The sequence below is a fragment of the Podarcis muralis genome, chromosome 2 (assembly GCF_964188315.1).
Source record: "Podarcis muralis chromosome 2, rPodMur119.hap1.1, whole genome shotgun sequence".
Taxonomy (NCBI): Eukaryota; Metazoa; Chordata; class Lepidosauria; order Squamata; family Lacertidae; genus Podarcis; species Podarcis muralis.
In genome coordinates this window covers 113,638,712-113,659,051 of record NC_135656.1, presented here as the reverse complement: position 1 = coordinate 113,659,051, position 20,340 = coordinate 113,638,712, and the positions used below count along the sequence as shown (strand labels likewise).

The window sequence follows — 20,340 nt, the reverse complement described above, 5'->3', positions numbered from 1 at the left end:
CACATTTTCAGGAGTTCGCTAATAGAAATATGGGAAATATATAAAAATTTACTGGAACCAAAAGTTCCACATTGGCTATCTCCGTTGGAGGTTATGAGTGTAAAAAAAATTAATATGAGAGGTAAATGGATCACATATGGAGAATTGGTAATTAAAGAAGGAGGAAAATGGAAATTAAAACCATATGAACAAGTTAAAGATCATGTATATGATTGGTTGCATTATTTCCAGGTAAATGAAATGTTTAAAAAAGATCTAAAAGAAAGTGGTTATGTAGAAAAAGATTCTAAATTCCAAACAGATATAATAAACAATGAATGTAAAACTTTGTCAAAAATGTATAAGATATTGTTGGAATGGCATACGAAAGATGAAGAGGTTAAATCGGTAATGATACAATGGGCCAAAGATTTTGGATATAACATATAATTTGATGATTGGGAAAAACTGTGGAAAGAGAATGTAAAATTTACTGCATGTATGGGTATGGCGTTGAAAGAAAATGTTATGAAAATGTTTTATAGATGGTACATTACACCAGTAAAACTAGCAAAGATGTATAAGACGTGTAACAAATGTTGGAAATGTAAAGGAAAAGAAGGAACATTCTTCCATATGTGGTGGGAATGTAAGAAAGTGAAAAGTTTTTGGGAAATGATTTAAAATGAAATGAAAAAGATGTCAAGATATACTTTTGTAAAAAAACCAGAGGCTTTTCTTTTAGGGATCACAGGAAAGGAAATAAGGAGAAAAGACTGTAAACTTCTTCAATATGCAGTTACGGCAGCTAGAATCTTGTTGGCCCAGAAATGGAAACAAGAGGAAATACCGACGATAGAAGAATGGAGAATGAAACTGACAGACTATGCAGAATTGGACAAACTGACTGGGAAAATTAGATACATCAGAGACCCAAAGTTCATCGAAGACTGGGGAAAGTTTGTAGATTATCTGAAAAATGTGTGTGATGTGAAAACAACGCTAGCGGGATTTCAGGAGGCACTGTAAAAACAAAGAAGTATTGTTAATATGAAATAAAAGGAGAAGGGAAGTTTAATGGCAATACGAATGAAGGGAATGCGTATTGATATAAATATGGATGATTGTCAGAGACGCTGAAGGAAGTTCAAAAAGAGATGATTTGTTAAAATTTGGTTAAAAATGTATAATTGTATGGAAAACTAATAAAAATTTATTGGCAAAAATAAAATAAAAATTCTTTGCTGAGGTGTTATGTATTGAAGTACTCACCCTGGCCACCAGGGGTATTGTGTATATAGTTTTCACTCAGGTCCACGTCAGTTAATTTAGGCGGGAAACCCTGGGTTGTTGTTGTTACAATGTTGACAGCCGGCTGCCTATAAAAGCAGGCCAGCTGAGCTGTTTGCTGTTCAGTTCAGTTCCAGCTTACTATAAAGAACCACTTGGAGAAATCTCTGTGTCGTCTGCTATGTCCACCAACAATTTAATACTAAGTGAGGATGGAGTGGAACCATGTTTGCATGAACATGAGAAGGCAAAATATGTTCTCCATTTAAATATTTATTAAAATAATTTATTCAGTAACCCAGAAGAGTTATTAGGCTTTTTTGCTGTAAGCTACTTCATACATTGTAAGAAGTGGGTCCCGGGACCCTTGATCCTCTTCCTTAAAATACCATCTGAACAAAATTGGTGAAGCAGTAAAGAGTCTATTGAGGACAATAGGTAAAGGGACCCCTGACCATTAGGTCCAGTCGCGGGCAACTCTGGAGTTGCGGCACTCATCTCGCTTTACCAGCCGAGGGAGCCGGCGTACAGCTTCCAGGTCATGTGGCCAGCATGACTAAGCCGCTTCTGGCAAACCAGAGCAGTGCACGGAAACGCCGTTTACTTTCCTGCTGTAGTGGTAAGTATTAAAAAAAATTAAAGTCTTATATATAAATATAATGAATGTTCATAAATGTACCAACCAAGCACGTACATAGATACGTGGACCACATGTCTGGAGCAACACAGGAAGACCGTCCAGAAACCATTTTGACTCCCAAACTGACCAAATGTTTTCCCTGCAAGGAGGGAGGGGGTGAAGGAACCTTCCTATTGTCTCAGGAATTGGGTAATCACCGTCTCAAAAATGGCCAGACTACCAGGAAAGGCAATCAGATAAAGCATTATCTGATAACCTGGCACACAGGAAAAACAACAACATTCAAATTTCTGTTGTAGATCGCCTTTTCTGTGATGTACGTATGATGTTTGTGGGGGGTGGTCTTGGGTTGCACCTCTTTTGTGAAGTATGTATGATGTATGGAGGGGTGGTCTTGAGCTCCAGGGCAGGGAATTTAAATGATCTATATATTTTTTTTAAAATAATTTTTTATTGATTTTCCAAACACAAAATAAAAACAAACAATACACAATACACAGACATACAAACATATAAACATGTATAATTTCATAATCTTATTTTCATACACCTTTCTTCCCGGACTTCCCCATACCTCCCCTTTTCTGCATCCTTGTTTTACCTTTCTTCAGCAACTCCTCCAGTTAACTAATTAATCAATTCCATTTCTTTTAAGTTCTTCTTTAACTTATTGATTACAGCTGCAATTCTCTATTTCCCAATTCCTTGACATCTTAACACTCCTCAATTTTACAACAATTTTTAAGATATACTTTAAATTTCTTCCAATCTTCTTCCACTGTCTCTTTCCCCTGGTCACGGATTCTGCCAGTCATCTCCGCCAGTCCCATATAGTCAATCACCTTCGTCTGCCATTCTTCCAGCGTGGGTAGTTCTTCTGTCTTCCAATACTTTGCTAAAAGAATCCTTGCTGCTGTGGTAGCATACATAAAAAAGGTCCTATCCTTCCTTAACACCGATTGGCCAACCATGCCCAAGAGAAAAGCCTCTGGTTTCTTAGGAAAAGTCCTTTTAAGGACTTTCTTAATTTCATTATAGATCATTTCCGAAAAGGCTTTAATCCTCGGGCAGGTCCACCAAAGGTGGTAAAAGGTACCTTCAGCCTCATTACATTTCCAGCATTTGTTATTGGGCAAATGGTATATTTTTGCAAGCTTGACTGGGGTCATGTACCACCTGTAAATCATTTTCATAATCAAAACAAAAAAAATTCCTTCCAGTAGCACCTTAAAGACCAACTAAGTTAGTTCTTGGTATGAGCTTTCGTGTGCATGCACACTTCTTCAGATACACTGAAACAGAAGTTGCCAGATCCTTCTATATAGTGAGAAGGTGGGGAGGGGTATTACTCAGAGGAGGGTGGGGATGGGTGATTGGCAGATAGCTGTGATGAGCCTGTTGACGACTATTAACGACTGCAGTAGGTCTTACAGGAAAAAGCAAGGGGTGAGAAGGTGAAAAATGGCTTTGTCATGTATAGTGAGATAAGAATCCAATGTCTTTATTCAGGCCAGGTGTCTCCATGGTTTTAAGTTTGGTAATGATTTGCAATTCAGCAGCTTCTCTTTCCAGTCTATCATTTTCATAATGATCATTTTCATAATGTTTTCTATTAAGGCATTACATGCCGTAAATTTAACACCGGTGGTCCATAACTGTTCCCAGTCAGCAAACATAATGTCATGACCGATATCTTGTGCCCATTTAATCATGGCTGATTTCACCGTTTCATCCTGTGTATTCCATTTCAACAGCAAATTATACATTCTTGACAGATTCTTGGTATTGGGTTCTAACAGTTCTGTTTCTAGTTTTGACCTCTCTGTCTGGAAGCCAATTTTCCTGTCCTGTTTAAACACCTCTTAAATGATCTATATAAGGGCAGGCACACCTTTGTTCTGGGTCCTCCTCTGTTCTCCTGCGTGTGAGGGGAGCAACCTGTTGCAACAGTTCAATAAAGATCAGGCTCACTAGCTGCTTTGCTTCTCAATATTCTCTGGTTGGCCTCTTGTTATTTTCTTCAACTGATGGAGAACCTGCAAAGGACTCTATAAAGGCTCTTGTGTCCCCCATAAGGGAATAAGGGCAGATTTTGTTTAAAACAGGTACTCATTTATCTTCTTGCACTTTGTGCTTTCGAATTGCTAGGTTGGCAGGAGCAGAAACAGAGCAACGGGAGCTCACCCCATTGCAGGGATTCAAACTGCCAACCTTCTGAACGGCAAGCCCTAGGCTCTGTGGTTTAATCCACAGCGCCACCAGCGTACCTTATTGAGGACAATACGTTCTTGCAAAAGCGGGGGTCCAAAGCAGGCACAGTCCAGCTGGGGCAAAGAATGAGTTTATATTCCCTTTGCACACGTTCCCTCCCTCGCCTTCCCATTGGTTGGGTCCAGCAAGGTTTTCCTTCCCCCAATTATCAAATAACAGACAAGAGGCTGAGCCTGGAGAGGACCTTATCTTATTGGGGGGGGGAGGGTTGTTGTTTTTATTTCTTACTCTGCTATGCATCTCTGTGTTTTTCTCTTGTAAGCTGCCCTGTGATCTATGGAGGAAGGGCAGTATAGAAATGTAAAGAATTGCAGTAAAAAATAGGAAGCCCTCTTGCGTTCAAGGGGGGGGGGTTGGGATCAGCATGCATAACAGGATGGGCTTAGGAGGGAATAATACTAATAAGAATAAGAGTAAAATAAAAATAAATAATTCATTACTTGCACCCTGTGTTGCCTCAGCCACTCTGGGCGGCTTCCAACAAAAACACCAAAAATTGTAAAACATCTAAAACTTCCCTGTACAGGGCTGCAATCAGAATACTTCCATTTTGTAGAAATGGCCTTCGAATATAAAGAAATGCCCTCTTTAAGGAATCCCGTGGTGTAAACGTGTATCTTGTCCTCTAGGTCCAAACACATAGTAGGAGCAAGCAGTGCTCCAAAGTTCTTCTCTTGTGAACTTGCCATCTAAGTTGTTTACTCCTGAACAAAACTCCTGTTTCCCAAAAGGACTGGAGGGGGGGGGCTCCTCACCACTTTTAGTCCCCCCCCCCACTCCCACCGCATGGAAGGCAGAGGACGTGTTCATTCACAATCCCAGTAAACCATGAAGTGAACCAGGCGCTGCAGATGTATTGTGCTTTTTTGTTTTGTTTCTTTTCCTTTTTATAAGCCAATAAAGATTGAATAAAGAAAAGAAAATAAATAAAAAAGAAAGGGAGGTGATGAAAGGAATTGAAAGGTGATGAAAGGTGTTTGAAAATGGGCGGAGGATCTTGGGAAGGGGGTGCCTAGCAGCAGAATGTCTTGGGCAGGAGAATCCCTGCAGGGGCTCTGAGACTCCCTTGGCTTCTTCTTCTTCCCTCCCTCCCAGGAAGCTGCAACTGGCTCTGGCTTCTGGGCTCCTCAGGAAGCTGAACCTGCAAACCTAGCTGAGACTGAACCTGCAACCCTGGCCAGGATGGAAGGAGGATGATGGACGGGTGACCTGGTCAGGCTCTCTCCCGCATCCCTCCCCACAACCTCTGAGCATTTCCTCCCAGGACCCTTGGAGAAATCTGGTGAGTTCCAGGGGAGAGGAGATGGGGACAGGGATAGATGGAAGGTGGAGGGAGAAAGAGGAAAAGATGGAGAGGAGACAAATGGAAGGAAGTTCCTAACATTAAGAAGGAAGGGGTGAGGCCTTCTCCAAAGCAGCTCTTTGTTTCTTGAATCCCTTTCATAAAGTAGTGGGGGCAGATTTTCTTCCTCCAGGATTTTAAATCTTAGGAGTTACAGTGGTACCTTGGTACTCAAACATAATTGGTTCCGGAAGTCTTCCAAAACTAAAGCGTTCCAAAACCAAGGCGTGATTTCCCATAGAAAGTAATGCAAAATGGATGAATCTGTTCCAGACTTTTAAAAACAACCCCTAAAACAGCAATTTAACATGAATTTTACTCTCTAATAAGACCATTGATCCATAAAACGAAAGCAGTAATCAATGTTCTGTACCATAAAATAAGACAGCATTGTAGCTGATAAAAATTAAAATTAAAACAAAAAACAAGCCACAGTCAAAAATGAAAAAGCCACACAAACAAAAACGCAAAAAATAGGAAAGAAATAAAGCACCAAATGATGGGGGGGGGGAGCTTAAATTAACTGTGCAAGGGAACAAATGGGGTGAAAAAAAGCCTTAATTACAATGGGGGGGGGTATTAAATTTGCTGCTCAACAGTAAAAATGGAAGCTTAGGAGCACGTTCAGTTTCCGAGGAAAAGTTCAAAAACAGGAACACCTGCTTCTGGGTTTGCAAATGTTGAATTAACAGAAGCATAGTCAATCTATGGACTTCCGTTTTTTTGGGGGGGGGGTTGTTTGTTTTTTTGAAATATTTTTATTGGTTTTTACAAATACAAGTTTATATCATTTATATAATCATTTCATGAGATTCTCTGAATCACATGACTTCGCTCCGTCCCTTTCATGGGTCCTTATATTAATTTTTCCAAAACTACATACAGTGGTACCTCCGGTTGCAAACAGGATCCGTTCTGAAGCTCCGGATGGGTCCCAATATTTTTGCAAACCGGAGGATCGCTTCTGCACACACACACGGCGCAACAGAGTGTTTCTACGCGTGCGAGTGGCAAAACCCGGAAAAATACCAGAGGGTTACGTAACACAAGGTACCACGGTATAGTTACATTCTCCAAAGTTTTCATTTATCTAAATTGTCCATAAACGTATTTACAAGTGATTCCAAAAGTCCAGCTAACATTTTGATTTGCGTGCAGTAATCTCATAGGTAAATTATAAATTTTCCACATTCTTTTTAAAATCCCTTTTTTTTTATTCCTGAGTCTTGCGGCTAATTTTGCCGTTTCGGCAGAGTCCAGCAGTTTGGCTTGCCATTCTTCCCTAGTTGGGATTATTGCATCTTTCCATCTTTGGGATAATAACATCTGTGCAGCTGTTGTCGCATACATAGTCTTTCCTGGTCTTTTGGGATCTCAGTACCTGTAATTCCAAATAAATAAGCTTCTGGTTTCTTAACAAAATTTATTTTAAACATTTTTTTCCAATTCATTATGTACCATTTCCCAAAATGATACTGTTATCTTACATGACCACCACATAAAGAAAAAGGTACCCACTTCTTTACATTTCCAGCAGATATTTGAACTTACTCTATACATTTTAGATAACTTGTTGTTGTTTAGTCGTTTAGTCGTGTCCAACTCTTCATGACCCCATGGACCAGGGCACGCCAGGCACTCCTGTCTTCCACTGCCTCCTGCAGTTGGGTCAAACTCATGCTGGTAGCTTCGAGAACACTGTCCAACCATCTCGTCCTCTGTCTTCCCCTTGTGCCCTCCATCTTTCCCAACATCAGGGTCTTTTCCAGGGAGTCTGCTCTTCTCATGAGGTGGCCAAAGTATTGGAGCCTCAGCTTCACAATCTGTCCTTCCAGTGAGCACTCAGAGCCGATTTCCTTAAGAATGGAGAGGTTTGATCTTCTTGCAGTCCATGGGACTCAAGAGTCTCCTCCAGCACCATAATTCAAAAGCATCAATTCTTCGGCGATCAGCCTTCTTTATGGTCCAGCTCTCACTTCCATACATCACTACTGGGAAAACCATAACTTTTACTATTCGGACCTTTGTTGGCAAGGTGATGTCTCTGCTTTTTAAGATGCTGTCTAGGTTTGTCATTGCTTTTCTCCCAAGAAGCAGGCGTCTTTTAATTTTGTGGCTGCTGTCACCATCTGCAGTGATCATGGAGCCCAAGAAAGTAAAACCTCTCACAGCCTCCATTTCTTCCCCTTCTATTTGCCAGGAGGTGATGGGACCAGTGGCCATGATCTTTGTTTTTTTGATGTTGAGCTTCAGACCATATTTTGCCCTCTCTTCTTTTACCCTCATTAAAAGGTTCTTTAATTCCTCCTCACTTTCTGCCATCAAGGTTGTGTCATCTGCATATCTGAGGTTGTTGATATTTCTTCCAGCAATCTTAATTCTGGCTTGGGATTCATCCAGCCTAGCCTTTCGCATGATGAACTCTGTATATAAGTTAAATAAGCAGAGAGACAATATACAGCCTTGCCGTACTCCTTTCCCAATTTTGAACCAATCAGTTGTTCCATATCCAGTTCTAACTGTAGCTTCTTGTCCCACATAGAGATTTATCAGGAGACAGATGAGGTGATCAGGCACCATTTCTTTAAGAACTTGCCATAGTTTGCTGTGGTCAACACAGTCAAAGGCTTTTCCATAGTCAATGAAGCAGAAGTAGATGTTTTTCTGGAACTCTCTAGCTTTCTCCATAATCCAGCGCATGTTTGCAGTTTGGTCTCTGGTTCCTCTGCCTCTTCTAAATCCAGCTTGCACTTCTGGGAGTTCTCGGTCCACCTACTGCTTAAGCCTTTGTAGTAAAGTTAGGAGTCTCAGTATCTTAAAAACTTTGGTCAAGAGAGAGAGCAAAGTCTTGTGAGTAGGTAAATGCCACAAGAATTATGGGAAAGAGGTCCTGTTTCTTTAACCTTGCAGACCAGCAGGCTCCGAGGGTGTGAAAGGTTTACTGCAGGAAGGAACTCTCTAGTTGATTAGAGGGCTTGACACCTGGGGGATAAGTTACTCACATTCACCCAGTGTTGTTATCTATCTTTTAATTGCCCAAGAATGTACATCTGCATAAGTTCCACGAAAGGGAGGAACCGCTTTGATCCTAGTTTTGAGAACTTAATGGGCCCAGCTGTCACAAGTTGAAATTATTAGTGTATGCGTTGGTCATTGGTGAATTTGAATGTAATCAAGGGTTTTGATTGGGCTCTGGGTTCTGGTTCCATGTCAGATTTGTGAATAAAGATCCTAAGAATGGCTGAGAAAAGCAAGCTCTGCATCCTGCAACTTCGCACAACTGTTAGCAGCCCACCTGGCTAACAGTCGTCGTCCTTTTGTGATGGAGTTTCTCTTTTGTCTTTGAATGCGGATCAACTAAAGGACTTTTAATTACCTTTCTCTATCTGGGGATTTGAAGTGAGTGTGTAGTCAGTTACCGTATTTTTCGCTCTATAAGACGCACCTAGTTTTTGGAGGAGGAAAATAAGAAAAAAAATATTCTGAATCCCAGAAGCCAGAACAGCAAGAGGGATCGCTACGCAGTGAAAGCAGCAATCCCTTTTGCCGTTCTGTCTTCTGGGATAGCTGTGCAGCCTGCATTTGCACCATAAGACGCACACACATTTCCCCTTACTTTTTAGGAGGGGAAAAGTGAGTTATAGAGCAAAAAATACGGTATATTCTACAATGTTGTTCTTTTCCTTACTTGTAATCCACAAAAGAACTGCCTGCTTTTAAGCATGTTTGCTTTATATTTTTTAAAATAAATTTTAAGAAAGAAACTTTCTCTTGCATTGTGTGCCTATTCGAGGGAAAAGCTAAGTCCAGTGCCTGACTTCTTGGTTGTGCTCTACCTGAGCATTTCTGCCTGCAAGTTGTGGAAGCAACTTGTTGCGTGGGGTAACCAGCAATAAAAGGGGCACACCCTGCTCCCTGGGCTTGTGGCTCCGGGTTCCCCGGGATAAAGGGAGTGGTGGCAGCAATACCAGTTCTGTTATGTCCCGAGTCTGAAAAAAGTAAAGTGTCTGCCAGCCCTGCTCCAGAAACCTGGCCAGGCCGGAGAGCCAAGGCAGGTGAGGGAGGGGCGACCAGCTGGGGACCTTTACCACAGCCTTCCTTGTAGAATTTTAAGCATAACCTTGCAATAATAATAATAATAATAATAATAATAATAATAATAATAATAATAAATTTTATTATTTGCTAGCGTGTGAAATGAGTGCAATTGTGCGGTAGTTGGAGCATTCTTTAGCACTGCCCTTCTTTGGGATTGGGATGTAGACTGATCTTCTCCAATCCTCTGGCCACTGCTGAGTTTTCCAAACTTGCTGGCATATTGAGTGTAGCACCTTAACAGCATCATCTTTTAAAATTTTAAATAGTTCAGCTGGAATACCATCACTTCCACTGGCCTTGTTATTTGCAGTGCTTTCTAAGGCCCATTTGACTTCACTCTCCAGGATGTCTGGCTCAGGGTCAGCAACAACACTCCCTGGGGTATACGGGACATCCATATCTTTCTGGAATAATTCCTCTGTGTATTCTTGCCACCTCTTCTTGATGTCTTCTGCTTCTGTTAGGTCCTTACTACTTTTGTCCTTTATTATGGTTATCTTTCTACGAAATGTTCCTTTCATATCTCCAATTTTCTTGAACAGATCTCTGGTTCTTCCCATTCTGTTGTTTTCCTCTATTTCTTTGCATTGCTCATTTAAGCAGGCCTTCTTGTCTCTCCTTGCTATTTTTGGGAAATCTGCATTCAATTTCCTATATCTTTCACTATCTCCCTCGCATTTTCTTTGCCTTCTCTCCCCCGCTATTTGTAAGGCCTCATTGGACTGCCACTTTGCTTTCTTGCATTTCCTTTTCATTGGGATGGTTTTTGTTGCTGCCTCCTGTATACTGTTACGAGCCTCCATCCATAGTTCTTCAGGGACTCTGTCCACCAAATCTAACTCTTTAAACCTGTTCCTCACTTCCACTGTGTATTCATAAGGGATTTGATTAAGATTGTACCTTACCGGCCCAGTGGTTTTTCCTACTTTCTTCAGTTTAAGCTTGAATTTTGCTATAATAAGCTGGTGATCTGAGCCTTCTTTGGTGTCACTTCTATAAGGTGTTGTAAGTCTTCATAGAATTGGTCAATTTCAGTTTCTTCAGCACCAGTAGTTGGTGCATAAACTTGGATTACTGTGATGTTAAAAGGTCTGCCTTGGATTCGTATCGAGATCATTCTATCACTTTTGAGGTTGCATCCCACTACAGCTTTCGCCACTCTTTTGTTGACTATGAGGGCAACTCCATTTCTTTTACGGGTTTCTTGCCCACAGTAGTAGATACGATGGTCATCCGAACTGAATTCGCCCATTCCCATCCATTTTAGTTCACTGATGCCCAGGATGTCAATATTTATTCTTGCCATCTCATTTTTGACCACATCCAACTTACCCAGGTTCATGGTTCTTACATTCCAGGTTCCTATGCAATATTTTTCTTTACAGCATTGGACTTTCCTTTCGCTTCCAGGCATATCTGCAACTGAGCGTCCTTTCGGCTTTGGCCCAGCCGCTTCATCAGCTCTGAATCTAATTGTACTTGTCCTCCGCTCTTCCTCAGTAGCATGTTGGACACCTTCCAACCTGAGGGGCTCATCTTCCAGCGTCATAACTTTTATATGCCTGTTGTCTTTGTCCATGGAGTTTTCTTGGCAGGGATACTGGAGTGGCTTGCCGGTTCCTCCTCCAGGTGGATCACGTTTGGTCAAAACTCACCACTATGACCTGTTCATCTTGGGTGTCCTGCTTGGCATACTTCATAGCTTCTCTGAGTTATTCAAGACCCTTTGCCACGGCAAGGCAGTGATCCATGAAGGGGCCAGAACTACTACACCACCACATATAGCAAAAGGTACCCAGTGTGGTGTAGTGGTTAAGAGCAGTAGTAATCTGGGGAAACGGGTTCGCGTCTCCGCTCCTCCACATGCAGCTGCTGGGTGACCTTGGGCCAGTCACACTTCTTTGAAGTCTCTCAGCCCCACTCACCTCACAGAGTGTTTGTTGTGGGGGAGGAAGGGAAAGGAGAATGTTAGCCGCTTTGAGACTCCTTAAAGGGAGTGAAAGGCGGGATATCAAATCCAAATCCAAACTCTACTTCTTCTTTACATTTCCATCAGAAAGTTGAACTTACTCTATACATTTTAGATAACTTACTAGGAGTCAAATACCACCAGTACATCATTTTCGTGTAGTTTTCTTTCAATGTACAGCAAGCTGTGAATTTCAGATCTGTTTTCCAAAGCCTCTCCCGATCTGCCATTTGTATGTTATGTCCTAAGTCCCTTTCCCATTTCGTCATTTGTATACCGTTCTAGGAGCAAGTTATACATTTTAGACAGATCTTTTTATGTTACTTCCTAAGAGTTCATTTTGAAATTGTGATTTCTCATAACTAAAACCTTTCTTTTTGTCTACGTTGAAGATATCGTTTAGTTGATGGTACTGTAACCAGTCGGTTACAGCTTCCCTTATTTCTTCAGAATCTTTTAATTTCAGTTGGTTTTCAACTTCAGTTAACAGCTCTCTATAAGTCGGTCAATTACTTCTCATATTCATTTTTTTCAGAGATATTGCTTCAAAGGGGGAAAGCCACCAGGGTGTTTTTTTACTCAAGCAAATTTTTATACTTCTCCCATACCCTACAAATTGATTTTCTTACTATATGATTCTGAAAAGCTCTAAACACCTTGGCCTTTTCCTACCATAAATACGCATGCTATCCGTTATTTGTGTCCTTCCAAATCTAAAATACATTATCTATGTTTTCCAATGTAATCCATTCCTGTTTCTAGCAGATACAGGATGCTTCATAATAAAGTTTCAAATCCAGCAGGGCAAAACCTCCGCTCTCTCTTACATCTGTTAATAATTTATTTTCTATCCTTGGTTTCTTCCCTTTCCAGATAAACCTAGATATATCTTCTTGCCATTTTTCAAAGCATCCTGTGTTGCCTATTGTCGGGGCTGATTGGAATAAAAATAACATTTTTGGCAATACATTCATTTTTATTACTGATATTCTTCCCCAAAATGATAAATTCATTTTCCCCCATATCTCTAAAGTTCTTTTTATTTCTTTCCACACATTCTCGTAATTGTCTTTAAAAATATTAATATTCTTAGCTGTCAGACAAATATCTCAGTATTTGACTTTTTATGTATAACTAACTGTTTTCTGTTGAAATTCCTTTTTGTCTTGCTCTATTGTGTTTTTTTGCCAAAAACCTAGTCTTAATCCTGTTTTGTTTAAAGCCTCCAGCCTGCCCGAAGTCCTGTATCTTTTCTACTACCTTTGATGGAGTATTTTTGGGATCCTTCACTGTAATTACAAGGTCAACTGCAAAAGCTTTTAATTTATATGTTTATTACCTACTGTTATACCTCTAATTAATTTCTCCACTCTTTCTCTCTCGCCAGAGCCTCTAATACCAAAATAAATAATAATGGTGATGGGGATATTCTTGTCTTGTCCCCTTTGTTATTTTACACTTTTCTGTTATAACCTTATTAACAATCAGCATGGCCTGTTGGTAAGAATAAATTGCATCAATTCCTCTCCCAAATGCTTCCCCAAAATTCATTTTTTCTTTTATCATTTTCATAAAAGCCCATGAAACATTATCAAAAGCCTTTTCAGCATCTATAAACATTAAGGCCGCTTTTTTTCTCATTTCTTACTTCCAAATATTCAATAATATCAGTTATATTCCTTCTATTCTCCTTCATCTGATGTCCTGGTAGAAAGCAGGCCTGTTTGTGATGAATTTTTTCTGCTAAAACACCTTTCATAATATTGCCCAAAATATGATCAATACTCTAAATGGAATATTTTTCTTGCCTTTTAGATGAAGAGTTATTGAGTTAAATCTCTGGACTTCCATCCTACAGGTGTGTTGGCCAACAACTTGTATAATTTGAAAAAGAGGATTAGACTGAAAGCACAGGAAGGGCTCTTATACACAAATCCTGCTTGCTGGTTTCCCACAGGCATCTAGCTGGCCACTGTGAGAACAGGATGCTGGACTAGGTGGGCCTTTGCCCAATTGAGCAAGCTCTTCTTATCTTCTAAGATAAGAATCTGTGTTTTCCAATGTAATCCATTCCCGGTTCTAGCAGATACAGGATGCTTCATAATAAAGTTTCAAACCCGGCAGGGCAAAACCTCCTCTCTCTCTTACATCTGTTAATAATTTATTTTTAATCCTTGATTTTGTCCCTTGGATAGCTTCAAAAAGAGGATTAGACTGATGTCTGTGCTCTGCCCTCACGGTCCTAGGCAATAATGCTTCTTGATACTAGTTCCTGGAAAGCACAGGAAGGCAGAGGGCTCTTGTACTCAAATCCTGCTTGCTGGATTCCCACAGGCATCTGGCCACTGTGAGAACAGGATGCTGGACTAGGTGGGCTTTTGCCCAATCGAGCAGGCTCTTCTTATGTTCTGATACAGGCATCCCCAAACTTGGCCCTCCAGATGTTTTGGGACTACAACGTCCATCATCCCTAGCTAATAGGAACAGTGGTCAGGGCTGATGGGATTTGTAGGCCCAAAACATCTGGAGGGCCAAGTTTGGGGATGCCTGTTCTAAGATTGCAATATTTTTACAGTTACATGTGGCAAAGTAACACAAAAGTTTGACTTCTTAGTCATAGGAGAGACTGCTATTTGAGCCTGTGATCATTTCCTCCCTGGAAAAAGAGAAATACTGTGGTACCTCAGGTTACATACGCTTCAGCTTACATACACTTCAGGTTACAGACTCTGCTCACGCAGAAATAGTGTTTCAGGTTAAGAACTTTGCTTCAGGATGAGAACAGAAATAGTGCTCTGGTGGCGCAGCAGCAGCAGGAGGCCCCATTAGCTAAAGTGCTGCTTCAGGTTAAAAACAGTTTCAGGTTAAGAACGGACCTCCGGAACGAATTAAGTACTTAACCCGAGGTACCACTGTACAGAGATGTGTCTAAGAAGCCAGTTCCACCATAAATTATAAAATAATGCAGTTTATTAAGTGTGAATGGAGTGATCATGTGTTTTTCTTGCCATTATCTCATCTGCATTCCTAAAAGTTTGGAACATAAGAAAGGACAGTGGAGAAAGGAGACAGGGTTAAAATAAGAGGCAGTGCATATTGGGATTGACGTGTGTTTAGTTCCTTTCTTGTCTTTCTTGAAAGTCTTAACAGGATTCTCTCCCCCCCCCCCCGACTCCTAAACAGGTGAGGAAGATGATGGCAAGAATTCTATGGAGTCATCTGTGAATTCATTGGAAAGAACAAAGAAACAGTTTAAATGCATGGAATGTGGGATGTGCTTTAGGCACAGTGGAAGACTGAGAAGACACCAACGAACTCACACGGGGGAGGAACCATTTGAATGTATTGAATGTGGAAAGAGCTTCAGTGGGAGTGGAGACCTTAGAAGACACCAACGAACTCACACGGGGGAGAAACCATTTAAATGTATTGAATGTGGAAAGAGCTTCCGTCAAAGTGGAACACTTAGAATACACCAACAAACTCACACAGGGGAGAAACCATTTGAATGTATTCAATGTGGAAAGAGCTTCAGTGGGAGTAGAGACCTTAGAAGACACCAACAAACTCACACGGGGGAGAAACCATTTAAAAATGTATTGAATGTGGAAAGAGCTTCCGTCAAAGTGGAACACTTAGAATACACCAACAAACTCACACAGGGGAGAAACCATTTGAATGTATTCAATGTGGAAAGAGCTTCAGTCAATATGGACACCTTAGAAAACACCAACGAACTCACATAGGGGAGAAACCATTTAAATGTATTGAATGTGGAAAGAGCTTCAGTGAATGTGGAGCACTTAGAAGACATCAACAAACTCACACGGGGGAGAAACCATTTAATTGTATTGAATGTGGAAAGAACTTCAGTGAAAGTGGAAACCTTAGAAGACACCAACAAACTCACACGGGGGAGACACCATTTAAATGTATTGAATGTGGAAAGAGCTTCAGCCAATATGGACACCTTAGAAGGCACCAACGAACTCACATGGGGGGAAAACCATTTAAATGTATTGAATGTGGAAAGAGCTTCAGTGGAAGTGGAAACCTTAGAATACACCAACTAACTCACACGGGGGAGAAACCATTTGAATGTATTGAATGTGGAAAGAGCTTCATTAAAAGTGGAGCACTTAGAAGACATGAACAAACACACACACAATGAAAACTACAGATGTATTGAATTTGGAAAGGACTTCAGAGGGAGTGGACACCTTAATATTCATTAGCAAATTCACACCCGGGCAAACCATATAAGTGTATGGAGTTTTTCACTCAGGTTTCCCAGATTTCCTGGGAAGTGAAGATGACTGCCAAGTCTCTGGGTGTGTCGAAAATAATTTGGCAGTGTTTGTTTACATTCTTGGGGGCCATGCTATTTGGCAATCCTCTCTTTTTCAAGAGGTATCTGAAGACTTTTGATCTGGATATCTTGGAATCTGGATTCTGGACTGCAAATGCTGCAAATTGCTCAGAAAAGACAACGGGATCTGGATTTCCCATGTGTGTGTGTATGTGTGTGTGTGTGTGTGTATATATATATATATATATATATATATATATATATATATATGCAGGTTTTGGTGTCCTCGGGTGTCTTCCCGTGTAAAAGATGGGGTGTCTAGGCGACGTTTCGACGAGGTCTCACTCGTCATCTTCAGGCTGGTGCTTTCGGCTTCTTGTTACTGGAACAGAGCAGGATCTCAGTGTTTGAGTTCCTATAAATACTGTTGAGGAGGTGTGTTGTATAGCCTCCAATGTTCTGGGCAGAGAGGAAGTTCCCAGGCTAGTGTGCCTTTTCTTCTTTTGTTCCTTAATTACTTGAGGGATATCTTGAGTGATTTCTTGAGTGATATCCTGAGTACCACTTAGGTGGGTCATTAGGTGTGGATTAGTTGCTAAGGCCTTTGTGTCTTGACCTCTTGAACTTTGTGAAGAGTTTTTCTGAGAAGATGGCTGTACTGAAATTAGTTGTGCTCTGGCTTGGCTTCGTGTATAGGGGCGAGCTGTGGTTTTGTGGCCTGTGCCAGCCAGATCTGTGTAGGGATTGCAGGGGGGTGCAGCATCCGGAGGTGCCACCATGGTTTGGCTACTGGATGGTGTCTGTAATTTATCTGTGGAGAGGGTCTGGGTTTGGATCTGGTGTGGTTGATTGGTGATGGCGTTCTGTGTGCCTCTGGCTCTGGTGTCAGTTTTTGTGGGGAGGGCTAATTTCCAGATGTCTGGCAAGCGGGATGTGTCGTCACGCTTGTTCATGTTGTGAGGGTGTTTTTCTATCTCGATGGCTTCCATGATTATTCTCTTGTGGTGATGTTCCATGTTAAAGAGCAATTTGGAATCTGCAAAATTAATTTCGTGTCCTGTTTCTTTCATGTGTTGGAAAAGAGAGGAAGTTTTTTCTTCTTAAACCTGTACATGGAACACTTGTAACACTGCAAACCTGTACATGGAACACTTTGAAACCAATGCTTTAGACAAGTCAGAACACAAACCCAAACTTTGGCTCAGATATGTTGACGACACCTTTGTAATTTGGCCACACGGGAAAGAAAAACTGGACAGCTTCCTCACACATCTCAACAGCCTACACCCCAAAATACAATTCACTATGGAAATAGAAGCCAACAACCAACTTCCCTTCCTTGACGTCCTAATCTACAAAAAACCTGATGGCTCCCTAGGACACACTATCTACCGGAAAAAAACACACACCAACCGCTACTTACATGCACAATCACACCACCACCCTGCACAAATAAACTCCGTAGCCAAGACTCTCATCTCCAGAACCAAACGCCTGGCTGACAAAGACCACCTGACAACTGAGTTACAGAATCTCTCAAATGTGTTAATTGCCAATGGATACCAGCAAAACAGGGTTATGAAGCTAATCCAAAAAGAAACACCCCCCAAAAACCAAGACACAGAAGAAAACAATGGCATGGCCCTCCTTCCTTATATCAAGGGCACTACAGATAAAATTAGCAAAATCCTCCATAAACACAATATCAAAACAGCCTTTTGCACCAACCAAAAAATAGCCAATATCCTCAGAAACCCCAAGGATAAAATCCAGTTGGAAAACCAAGGGGTCTATGAAATACCCTGCAAAGTCTGCCCAGCCACGTACATTGGACAAACAAACAGACGTATAAATGCACGTATTGCAGAACACAAGAATGCCGTCAAAAAAGAAGAAAAAACTTCCTCTCTTTTCCAACACATGAAAGAAACAGGACACGAAATTAATTTTGCAGATTCCAAATTGCTCTTTAACATGGAACATCACCACAAGAGAATAATCATGGAAGCCATCGAGATAGAAAAACACCCTCACAACATGAACAAGCGTGACGACACATCCCGCTTGCCAGACATCTGGAAATTAGCCCTCCCCACAAAAACTGACACCAGAGCCAGAGGCACACAGAACGCCATCACCAATCAACCACACCAGATCCAAACCCAGACCCTCTCCACAGATAAATTACAGACACCATCCAGTAGCCAAATCATGGTGGCACCTCCGGATGCTGCACCCCCCTGCAATCCCTACACAGATCTGGCTGGCACAGGCCACAAAACCACAGCTCGCCCCTATACACGAAGCCAAGCCAGAGCACAACTAATTTCAGTACAGCCATCTTCTCAGAAAAACTCTTCACAAAGTTCAAGAGGTCAAGACACAAAGGCCTTAGCAACTAATCCACACCTAATGACCCACCTAAGTGGTACTCAGGATATCACTCAAGAAATCACTCAAGATATCCCTCAAGTAATTAAGGAACAAAAGAAGAAAAGGCACACTAGCCTGGGAACTTCCTCTCTGCCCAGAACATTGGAGGCTATACAACACACCTCCTCAACAGTATTTATAGGAACTCAAACACTGAGATCCTGCTCTGTTCCAGTAACAAGAAGCCGAAAGCACCAGCCTGAAGATGACGAGTGAGACCTCGTCGAAACGTCGCCTAGACACCCCATCTTTTACACGGGAAGACACCCGAGGACACCAAAACCTGCATTCCTGTACCCGTGAAAATCTACGAAAGCATATATATATATATATAACATATTAATTCCTACATTTATACAACAAAACTTCTCATCTTATACAATATTTTTGGACTTCCGTCTACGCCTCTGATGATTTTCCGTTCTTTATCACTAATAATGCATTTCTTAATTTCGTATTACCCTTAATTATCCTTAACTAATAGTTCTCCTCATTGTCTTTTTTGCAATATTTCAAAAAAATCACAAAACTTCTTGCAAACCTACTAGCGTGATCTGTTCATCACAATTACTTTTCAAATAGTCCGTAAATTTACTCCAGTCTTCTGAGAATCTCTGGTCCCGCAGGTTTCGAATCCTTCCGGTTAGTTTATCTAATTCTGCATAGTCCATCAATTTCATCCTCCATTCTTCTTTCATCAGTAGTTCTTCTTGCTTCCATTTTTGTGCCAATAATATTCTTGATGCCGTCATTGCATATAAAAACAACTTACAGTCCTTTCTGTTTATATCATCTCCTACAATGCCAAGTAAAAATGCTTCTAGTTTCTTAATAAAATGTATATTTCAACATCTTTTTCATCTCATTATATATCATTTCCCAGAATATTTTCACTTTTTTACATTCCCACCACATAGGATAAAATGTTCCTTCTTTTTCTTTACATTTCCAACATTTATTACTAATTTTATACATTTTAGCTAATTTCACAGGCGTAATATACCACCTATGCATCATTTTCATCACATTTTCTTTTAAGGCATTGCATGCAGTAAATTTTAATCCTTCTTTCCACAGTTTTTCCCAATCTTTTAACTGTATGTTATACCCAAAATCTTTGGCCCAATGTATCATAACCGACTTTACCTCCTCATCTTTCAAATGCCATTCAAGCAGCAATTTATACATTTTAGACGAAATTTTACAGTTAATACTCAATATCTCCATTTCAAATTTTGATTTATTTTCATCAAATCCTTTTTCCTTAAAATCCTGTTTAAACATTTCATTGACTTGGCGGTAGTGCAGCCAATCATTCACATATTCTTTAACTTCTTCATATGGCTTCATTTTCCATTTACTCCCTTCTTTTTTGTATTAATTTTCCCTAAGTAACCCAGTTCTCACTCATATTTATCTTTTTCACACTCATTGCTTCTAATGGAGATAACAACTGCAGTGTTTTACGTTCTTATAGGTTTTTATACCTATCCCATATTTCAGATAGAGATATTTGGAATGTATGGTTTCCAAATCCTTTATGGACTTTTGTTTTATTATACCATAAATATGCATGCCAACCAAATCTATTATCATAACCTTCCAAATCTAACAAATCTGTATTTTCTAACAACATCCATTCCTTTAACCAACAGAGGCAAGATGCTTCATAATACAGTTTCAAGTCTGGCAGGGCGAAGCCTTCTTTTTCTTTAACATCTGTTAATAACTTATATTGAATTCTCGGTTTCTTCCCCTGCCAGATATATCTTGAAACTACTTTTTGCCACTCTTTAAAAATTGCTGCCCCCTTGATTATTGGAATTTATTTAAACAAAAATAGCATTTTTGGTAGCACATTCATTTTAATAGTCGAAATCCTTCCCCAAAATGATAATTTCATCATTCCCCATACGTCTAGATCTTTTTTAAGTCCATTCCACACCGGTATATAATTGTTCTGAAAAAGGTCTTATTCTTTTTTTACGTTAACCAAATTCCTAAGTATT

The 20,340-nt window shown here is 40.5% G+C and overlaps 1 protein-coding gene across 1 annotated transcript in view; it reads left to right on the top strand.

Moving 5' to 3' along the window:
* Positions 1-18,662, top strand: part of LOC144325930 (uncharacterized) — a 93,490-nt gene extending 74,828 nt beyond the window's left edge. Inside the window, exon 2 of the transcript XR_013391083.1 lies at positions 18,507-18,662. The gene's annotated coding sequence lies outside the window, so the exon portion shown is untranslated. The remainder of the gene's footprint in view (positions 1-18,506) is intronic.
* The last annotated feature ends 1,678 nt before the right edge of the window (positions 18,663-20,340 follow it).